Source organism: Xenopus tropicalis, chromosome 3, assembly GCF_000004195.4.
Source record: "Xenopus tropicalis strain Nigerian chromosome 3, UCB_Xtro_10.0, whole genome shotgun sequence".
Classification (NCBI taxonomy): domain Eukaryota; kingdom Metazoa; phylum Chordata; class Amphibia; order Anura; family Pipidae; genus Xenopus; species Xenopus tropicalis.
Genome location: NC_030679.2, coordinates 129,767,093 through 129,777,639, shown reverse-complemented (window position 1 = coordinate 129,777,639; position 10,547 = coordinate 129,767,093).

Genomic DNA, 10,547 nt, shown 5'->3' with positions numbered 1-10,547 from the left:
AGGCATCGCAAAGCAAAACCCTTATGGCTGAATAAAAGAGTTAAGGTCGAGGTTGGTAATAAAAAACGTGCTTTTAAAGCATTCAAGTTAGCTGGGACAGCGGAAACTTTCATCAGGTACAAGGAAGCAAATAAAGCAGCAAAAAAGCTATCAGGCAAGCTAAAATAGAGATGGAAAGGGATATTGCAGCTAGGAGTAAAAAGAATCCTAAATTATTTTTTAATTATGTGAATAGTAAAAAAATGAAGCAAGAAGGGGTGGGAACTTTATTATCACGGGGAGGTAAGTTGGTTGATGAGAACGGGGAAAAAGCAGAAATTTTGAACTCTTATTTTTCATCTGTCTATACATCTGAGGAGCCAGATAATGAAGGCTTCCCTTTTAATATACCCAGTGCTAGTAATTTAGCTACTGGCGCATGGGTCACTCAGGAGGAAATTCAAAAGAGACTTGAACATGTAAAGGTAAACAAAGGTCCAGGGCCGGATGGGATTCATCCCAGGGTATTAAATGAGCTGAGCGCTGTGATTGCCAAGCCTCTTCACATAATTTTTCAGGATTCGTTGAGGTTTGGCATGGTGCCGAGAGACTGGCGGATTGCTAATGTGGTGCCGTTATTTAAAAAGGGATCTCGTTCTCAGCCTGAAAACTATAGGCCTGTTAGTCTGACATCAGTAGTAGGAAAGCTTCTGGAAGGGGTAATAAGGGATAGGATAGTTGAATACATTGCAGTTCACAATACTATTAGTTTGTGCCAGCATGGTTTTATGCGTAACAGATCTTGCCAGACTAATTTAGTTGCCTTTTATGAGGAGGTGAGCAGGAACCTTGATGCTGGAATGGCAGTTGATGTCATCTACTTAGATTTTGCTAAAGCGTTTGATACAGTACCGCACAGAAAATGATCAAATTGAGGAATATTGGCCTAGAACATAATATTTGTAATTGGATAGAAAACTGGCTGAAGGATAGAGTACAAAGAGTGGTGGTAAATGGAACATTTTCTAATTGGGCCAGTGTGGTTAGTGGAGTACCGCAGGGGTCAGTCCTTGGTCCTTTGCTTTTTAACTTGTTTATTAATGACCTGGAGGTGGGCATAGAGAGTACTGTTTCTATTTTTGCTGATGACACTAAATTGTGCAAAACTATAAGTTCCATGCAGGATGCTGCCGCTTTGCAGAGCGATTTGACAAAATTGGAAAACTGGGCAGCAAACTGGAAAATGAGGTTCAATGTTGACAAGTGCAAAGTTATGCACTTTGGTAGGAATAATATAAACGCAAACTATCTACTGAATGGTAGTGTGTTGGGGGCATCCTTAATGGAGAAGGATCTAGGGGTTTTTGTAGATCACAAGTTGTCTAATTCCAGGCAGTGTCATTCTGTGGCTACTAAAGCAAATAAAGTGCTGTCTTGTATAAAAAAGGGCATTGACTCAAGGGATGAGAACATATTTTTGCCGCTTTATAGGTCCCTGGTAAGGCCTCACCTTGAGTATGCAGTGCAGTTTTGGGCTCCAGTCCTTAAGAAGGATATTAATGAGCTGGAGAGAGTGCAGAGACGTGCAACTAAACTGGTAAAGGGGATGGAAGATTTAAACTATGAGGTGAGACTGTCGAGGTTGGGGTTGTTTTCTCTGGAAAAGAGGCGCTTGCGAGGGGACATGATTACTCTGTACAAGTACATTAGAGGGGATTATAGGCAGTTGGGGGATGTTCTTTTTTCCCATAAAAACAATCAGCGCACCAGAGGTCACCCCTATAGATTAGAGGAACAGAGCTTCCATTTGAAGCAGCGTAGGTGGTTTTTCACGGTGAGGGCAGTGAGGCTGTGGAATGCCCTTCCTAGTGATGGGGTAATGGCAGACTCTGTTAATGCCTTTAAGAGGGGCCTGGATGAGTTTTTGAACAAGCAGAATATCCAAGGCTATTGTGATACTAATATCTACAGTTAGTATTACTGGTTGTATATATATAGTTTATGTATGTGAGTGTATAGATTGGTTAGTATAGGTTGTGTGCTGGGTTTACTCGGATGGGTTGAACTTGATGGACAATGGTCTTTTTTCAACCCTATGTAACTATGTAACTTGTTCCTTTGTAGGGAACCTATTTACCGAGGCAATGGGAAACACACAAAAGCCTCTTGTTCCCCCCAAATAATAAATGGTTGCCCCCACACTCAAAGAGCTTCTTTGACCCGACTTTAAATCAACTTGACAGTGGGCCACAAACTGCCATTTTAGGTCATTACAGAATTAACAGAATCATAAACCACAGTATTGTGCCTCCCAACTGCTTTCTGCTTGTGGGCTGAACCCTGCCCTCTGGTTGGAAAGTAGAACTGGTCAATGACAGAAGAATGTTGGGGGGCACTGAATCTTTATGGGGAAGGGTTCTGTGTAGGAGCTAATTAAGGGGTACAGTAAGTGAAGAGGGGTTGCCAGGGAACCCGGGATCTCAGATAATGTTTTGCAGGTGTTACAAGCAAAGGCTTAGTTGAATGAGATAAAACACCCAGCACCCTCTAGCAGGCAGCTTTTTCTTAATAATGGCAGATTATCTCACAGTGTATTAGGTAGCAGGTTAGGGTTACAGTGTTACATAAGGAGTGTGTAGTGGCAGAACCAGTAATGTATGGCCCCAGTGAATACTGATGTGCCCCCTGCAATAAATATTGCACCCCAAGTTTAACTGTAAATCCTTCTTGGGCTGTACCCTTATTACTATATTTAGCCCAATGGGCCCCTTTAAAGCTGATCCAAACTGGGATTCAAAATAGGCCCTGACATTTCAAGTACCCAGAGGCCCAAACAGCCCCCCAGCCCAATAAATAGTGACTGTCTATGGCATCTTACAGCAGCCCCACTGGCATTTGCCAGAACACACAGATTGTCAGTCCGGGCCTGCTTTAAAGTTCCAATGCGCCTCTCCCAGTGGTAGGTCTACCTTGGACTGCAGTTATAGCTAGGAACCTACCTGCAACAGGTGTTGTTAAACTACACCTCCCAAAACCCTTTGACAACCAAAGGCTTCAAGTTGCACTAATGCAGCATCTGAAGGGATAATCCCAATCCCTGTAAATATTCAATGCAAAGTCTGTGTTGCCCTGGGTCCCATTCTTTCTAAGGCCAGACTTGCTTCCAGACTTACATGAACTGTATAGAGAGCAGACAGACAGTATCACTGGCTGGTGTGAGAGAGTGCAAATACATCTTGAACTTCACTGGGAATTCCATATAAAGTAAATAATGTTCTTATCAGTGCCTGCACTTGGCCTTTACTAATAATAGAAATAAGGCAGCATCGTGCTACTGTTATTCTCAAAGGGTGTATGATAGGGGCGAGAGAGGGACACAGATACTATAGAGTGGGCACACACTGTATGATCTATTTACTTAGATTGTAAGATCTATGGCACTGTAGCTTTTACATATCAGGAGTTTCATGTTTTTATTTATGCTAGGGCTGATTAAAAGCAAAGTACCTCAGCTGTTACTGGCTCATGTCCCTTGTCCCAAAGGGAAATGTCAATTCTAAGGCTGATGCCAGACGTGGCGTAGGGCATCAGCCTAAAGGGCCACGAATAAAGCCTACGATACATGAGATCAATTGCCTCAATGTGTGGCACACAGCAAACAGCCAGCTCCTTGCCATGGATCAATTCCTATTGACTAAAAGGGATTGTTCGCCTTTGATTTAACTTTTAGTATGATGATGAGAGTGCTATTCTGAGACAAATTACAACTGGTTTTAATTTTTTATTTGCGGGTTTTGAATTATTTAGCTTTATGTTCAGCAGCTCTCCGGTTAGGAATTTAACCTAGCAACCAGGCAGCGGTTTGAAAGAGAGACAGAAATAAAAAGATAAGTAATAAAAAGCAACAATAACAATTAAATTTTAGCCTCACAGAGCAATAGGTTTTTGGCTGCTGGGGTCAGTGACCCCAATTTGAAAGCCTGAATGGGAAAGGCAAATAATTCCAAAAATTATAACAAATAAATAATAAAGACCAACTGAAAAGTTGCTAGGAATAGGTCGTTTTACTAAAAGTTAACCTGAAGGTGACCCACCCCTTTAAATGGGTTTTGTTCTGGTTGCCCTGAATGATCTGTAATCCAGGCAACATGCCCTTGCCCTGAAGGCAGCATACCATTTGATGCAGCCAGCCAGTACATGGGTGTATTGCATCTCTCTCATTTCTAGAAGTGCCTGCGTCTTCCTGGTAACATATTTCTTTCTTTTCTGATATATATATATAGCCCAAAAACATTAACACAGCACTTTACAGAGACTGTACATCATTACCGTCAGTGCCTGACCCTTGGGTTAGTATTATCAGTATGTTAACTTGCCTGTTTTTGGTGGAAGAAACCACAGTACCTGGGGGAGACCCACACAGACCTAGGGAGAACATACAAACCCTCTGCAGGTAGTGGAGAGAGTATTCCAATCACCTGTAGATTTTCTTTCCTCTAATAGATCAGCAAAGAGCCAACCAGGAAGCTGCAATATTTCTCAGTCTTACAAATGTGGAACAATATTTGATGTTTCCTGATGAGGTTTGACAGCCAGAATGATGTGTATTGGGTATAACTGATATGCCTGTAACGGGCCTTTAGCTAACACATTATCAGCCAGACCTTTCGTCATTATATTGTCATAAGCATTTTTATTTGAACCCATTTCAGGTTCTCAGTTTGGTCAAGCTTCTTAGTCATACAGTCCAAAGTCACCACCTTGATTTGTGTCTGGAATTGGGTTTTTTTCAGATTAAGATGAGGACACAAAGTTTACTCAACAAGTATAAAGATAAAGCACAACAATAAAGACATAAAGCAAAAAAATAAAGACATAAATGGAAAACTCTGGCTGGATACACTAAGATAAGGACTATAATGCTATAGTGTTATACATTGCATTATATACTTATACCTCTCTTGTGCAATATGACTCTGCCTTTGTATAAGGCAGCAGCTTCTGTGGCTACGGAAGGAGTATGGAAGTGCCAGAACGATGTGTAAGTACAAAATAAATGATGACAGATCAACTTCTCCAAGGTTTGAAGGGCCATACAAATGTTTGATGTGGAGCCCAGTGCATTATAATTCTGCTCCTGCATTCATTAGGATAATGTTACCAAGGAGATGTCTCCACATCTACAAGCAAGAGGGCCTGAGTTTGGTTCTTGCCCTTCATACCTTGGAGAAGGTGATCTAACATCATATATTTTGTAATTACACAGCATTCTGAAACACCATTGGACCACCACATGAAGAATATATTGCAATACATAACATTTTCTTCCTCTGTAGATTATCTGGTGTAGATGAAATATCTAGAGTTTTACGTTTGTGTCTCTGCCCGCAGGGCAAGAAAGTGGTGACTGTTTGGACTGTATGACTAAGAGGCTTTACAGAACGGAGAACCTGAAATGTTGGTTGCCACTCACTCTAGGCCTCATATATCAATCTGCAGCTAAAAGTAGCTCATTAGCAACCAGTGCTCCCTGAACAATTGTAGGTCATGTTTGCACAGTAAATTCTTGTGCAGCTTTTTTTTTTTAAAAATGGGGGCAGAGAGGCCAAATCAAGTACAAAATGTATGTGTGCACCATACAACTACAAAAGCCTTACGCCTAAATACTGATGAATAGTCTGGCTGATAACTTGTTAGCCAAAGAAATGGGACAGGGATGCCCTTTATACCCAATACTCATTTTTCTGGCACAGGACCTGCAATGGGGCAAGGAGAGAACCTTGCCTCAGGCGGCAGTGAGCAGCCAGATACCAGGAGCAATAAAAAGCCGCCTTTGGCAACTTGAGATGAATTTCCATTTTTTAATGGCTGTGCAGCATCTGGGCTGGTACCTCAGGTGGCAGTAGCCCAATACCAACGCAGTTCTGGCTGTCCCTGTTAAAATTTAGGTAACATTTGCATCCTCTGCTTGTATATTCAGCCTAAAACAATAAATATTAAAGGGGCACTATATCTCCTTATTCAACATGGGTGCAACGGAGAGGGCTTGTGCCGAACGTACTTGTTGCCTATTGTTTTAATGATGAAAAGTCTTGTTTTTGTTATTTCTTGAGCTATTCAGGTCAAACAGGGAAATTAAAGTCCCTCCATGTTTGGTCCTTGTGAGCCAGATAATTACATTTCAGCATATGACCCCTAACCTTTACATTGGTTGTGACTGGTTTGTTTGCATTAAGCATGGGAATTACCTGTGGACTGGGAATCATTGGCCTCGCAAGGGCCAAACGTAGCAACTTCTTTTACTCTTTTTGCCCTGTTTAGGAAATAACAAAAACATAGATTTTTTTTGATTAAAAAACAATGAATACATGGGAATACATGTGTTTCTGGTGAGCAACAGAGTTCCCAGCACTTTCTGACCTGTAAAGAGCACAAAGCACCCTGTGTGCCATTGCCCTTAAGGCATGCCGTCATCATGTTGGCCCTGTTTTATAATACCATGTCTGCAGCGGTGCAGTGAATGTTTATGAGCCTTTCAGATAAAATGATATACGATCTTATTTTGTTGTTTTTTGTTTGCCAGAAAGGAAAATCTTTTGCCCAATATGGCCTTCTTGTGCCGCCCAAGAGCCAATCAATAACATCATAATAAGTGGCATTAGAAAATAGGTTCTGCTATTCGAGCACAAACATGTAACAGCAGTAACATGTAACAGTTGCCCCCAAGCCTATACCCATTTACTCGACTAGGTAGGTCCTCTGCACCCAGCCTTCCAGACCTCATGCATCAAACCCCCAGCAATAGAGCCGAACTCTCAGCCAATGTCCAATCGGAAAATATATATAGGGGGGCGCACAAGACAAAATGCAAAATTTCTGCAAAAAAATTGCTTTTATTTTTATGCCATACACATCATATTCATACCCACCAACTATCCCGCTTTTCGCGGGACAGTCCCGCTTTTCATGGCGCATCCCGCTGTCCCGGATAGTTCCATGAATGTCCCGCATTGCGGGACATTCATTGAGCTATCCAGCACAGCGGGATGCGCTGGCTGGAGCTGGACGTTCAGACTTCCCCGCCGGCTCCTCTCCTTATGCGGCTCCTTATACAGCGCGACAGTCCCTTTTATAAGGTTGCGCCTGTGGGTACGTGTGATGTCATTACGCACAGGCGCAACCTTATGAAAGGGCCTGTCGCCGCCGCACAAGGAGCCGCATAAGGAGAGGAGCCGCAGACGAAGGAGGAGCTCCTGTGGCGGGTAATGTGTATGGGGGGTAATGTGTATGGGGGGTAATGTGTATAGGGGGCACTGTGTATGGGGGGCTACTGTGTGTAGGGGCACTGTGTATGGGGGCTACTGTTTATGGGGGGCTACTGTGTATGGGGGGCTACTGTGTATGGGGGGGCTACTGTGTATGGGGGGATACTGTGTATAGGGGCACTGTGTATGGGGGCTACTGTGTATGGGGGGATACTGTGTATAGGGGCACTGTGTATGGGGGGGCTACTGTGGGGGGAAAAACTGGTACATAGTTATAACTCACTTATAACTGACTGCCTTCTCTCTATATTTGTATTTTAATGTAGGAGTTGCTATATTGTTTTTCTTAGGTAGTACAGTATGAGGGTATAGCACATTTGCGTCGGATCCCGCCATTTCATCTATATAAAATTAGTATTTTTTTTTAAAAATGGGGTGTGGTAATTGGGGCGTGGCCACAAAAGTGGGCATGGTCAAAAAAATTTGCCCCGCTGCGTGCGCCAAAACTTTTTGTCCCTCTTTTCATTTTTCAAATGTTGGGAGGTATGCATATTTCGGGCCCCTTTCGTGCTTTTTATCAAGTGACCTATACTCATTTACTCTGTATTTAACATTGTTTTCAGTAACATATATAAACACAATACCCCTTATGCCCTAGCTCAGGTCTTTCTATGCCCGCTGGCTGGCAATGTTCTATTGTAATCTATGGAGAACACATTAAAGCCTGCCCACTACATGTATAAAAAGAAAGAATGTTCTCTGCACGGCAAAGGCGCCACTCCCAAAAGCAAAATACAGTTTTCAGTAAATTTTTAAAAAAAACCACAGAGTTGTCTTAAACTCCAGCTTCCAAATAAAAATTTCTTTAAGAGCTCCACATAAAGTAGAAATCCCTAATACAGGTATAGGACCCATTATCCAGAATGCATGGGACCAAGGGTATTCTGGATAAGGGGTCTTTCTGTAATTTGGATCTCCATACCTTAAGTCTACTAAAAAATTAATAAAACATTAATTAAACAAAATAGGATTGTTTTGCATCCAATAAGGATTATTTATATTTTAGTTGGGATCAATTACAAGGTTCTGTATTATTATTACAGAGAAAAGGGAATCATTTAACCATGAAATAAACCCAATAGGGCTGTTCTGCCCCCAATAAGGGGTAATTATATCTTAGTTGGGATCAAGTACAGGTACTGTTTTATTATTACAGAGAAAAGGGAATCATTTAACCATTAAATAAACCCAATAGGGCTGTTCTGCCCCCAATAAGGGGTAATTATATCTTAGTTGGGATCAAGTACAGGTACTGTTTTATTATTACAGAGAAAAGGGAATCATTTAACCATTAAATAAACCCAATAGGGCTGTTCTGCCCCCAATAAGGGGTAATTATATCTTAGTTGGGATCAAGTACAGGTACTGTTTTATTATTACAGAGAAAAGGGAATCATTTAACCATTAAATAAACCCAATAGGACTGTTCTGCCCCCAATAAGGATTAATTATATCTTAGTTGGGATCAAGTACAGGTACTGTTTTATTATTACAGAGAAAAGGGAATCATTTAACCATTAAATAAACCCAATAGGGCTGTTCTGCCCCCAATAAGGGGTAATTATATCTTAGTTGGGATCAAGTACAGGTACTGTTTTATTATTACAGAGAAAAGGGAATCATTTAACCATTAAATAAACCCAATAGGGCTGTTCTGCCCCCAATAAGGGGTAATTATATCTTAGTTGGGATCAATTACAAGGTTCTGTATTATTATTACAGAGAAAATGGAAATCAGTTTTAAAATTCTTAGTTATTTGATTAAAATGGAGTCTATGGGAGACCAATTTGGAGCTTTCTGGATAACAGGTTTCCAGGTAAGGGATCCCATACCTGTATACCCATCACTGTAATCTGTTCCTTCAGTAAGTATGAATAAATATCATTTTAATTACTCTGTAACACAAATAAACCTGAGGAAAACGCTCTCTTGAACGTCAGATTGTCTAACCTTCCCAACTATACTAGACTACTAATACATTTTATCTTTCTGACAGCCAAAATAACAATTGCCAAATTTTGGAAAACAACCCAAATTCCCATTTCCCACTTTAAGAGCAAAATGAATTGGGTCATGGTTAATGAACGGTTAACTAGCATACTTGCGGATAGACATGACAAATTTATGAAGATATGGGAACCGTGGTATACCTACTCTTTCCCGAATACAAGTAACCTATACGTATTTTCATCTTGAAATAAAAGACAGAATAATACTAAGAGACATAAGAATAAAAGGAAAGTTTATTTGGGTTATACATGAACCAAACTCCCACAGACGCTAATCATTTTGAATTATGTTTACATTATGGGACCTCAAAGGCACTATTACTGAAAGATTATTGGATCTAATGATTAAAAGAACCGTCAACCCAATGTTTAGTTCACATGTTTATTGTGCTATTTCTTTTTATTCACCCTTTGACCCATTGTTTATTAAAATGGGATCTTTTTCTTTCTTCCTTCTTTCTTTTTTTCCATTCTTTCAGGATATGTCATTTATTATGAAAATGCTTTACCTTGATATCCACTCTGTAAAAGTTAAAAAGCAAATAAAAACTATTGAAAGACATATCATTTTAATATGCTGAAATCCAGCTCCAAAACAGTTCTTCTCTTTCTGCATCATTTGAAATCTTGGCAGGGGAGGAGGGACTAAAACATTGATGTTACAAATTGTAGCAACTTGTGCTACATCACGTGTGCAGGGAATTGTGGGGATGCAGGCTGAGGACAGGCGACCACTGTTACATTTTATTTGAGTCACAAAGCAGTCAGCCAGATCAGCAGGGGAACAGGGGGCGGGGCTTAGGGAACTGTTCCAAACCATATTATTACATTAAATGTCATGAAAAGTTTCCCATACGACCACTAGAACTGATGGGCTCTACCCTAGAGGTATATCTTGGGAGAACAGACCTCAGTAAACCACTAACCTGGCTGCATACCATTTTACAGCAACCTTGCCCAAAGCCTTTAACCAAACCACAAGACAAATGGATTAGGGATATACCATTTATTCTACTTTCTTTTCTTTTCCGACATTTCTATTGTTAAATTTAAAAACGCAAAAATAAAAACCTAAAAAAACATAATGAAAAGGCTGCATATTTATTAATTAATGTATATTGCAAAGTTGAGTTGTGTTTGGGTGGAGTTCCCCTTTAACTATAACTGGCAACAAAATCATTCCTTTAAAGCGAAGGTCACAATATTACTACACACTCTTTCATAAAAGTACCC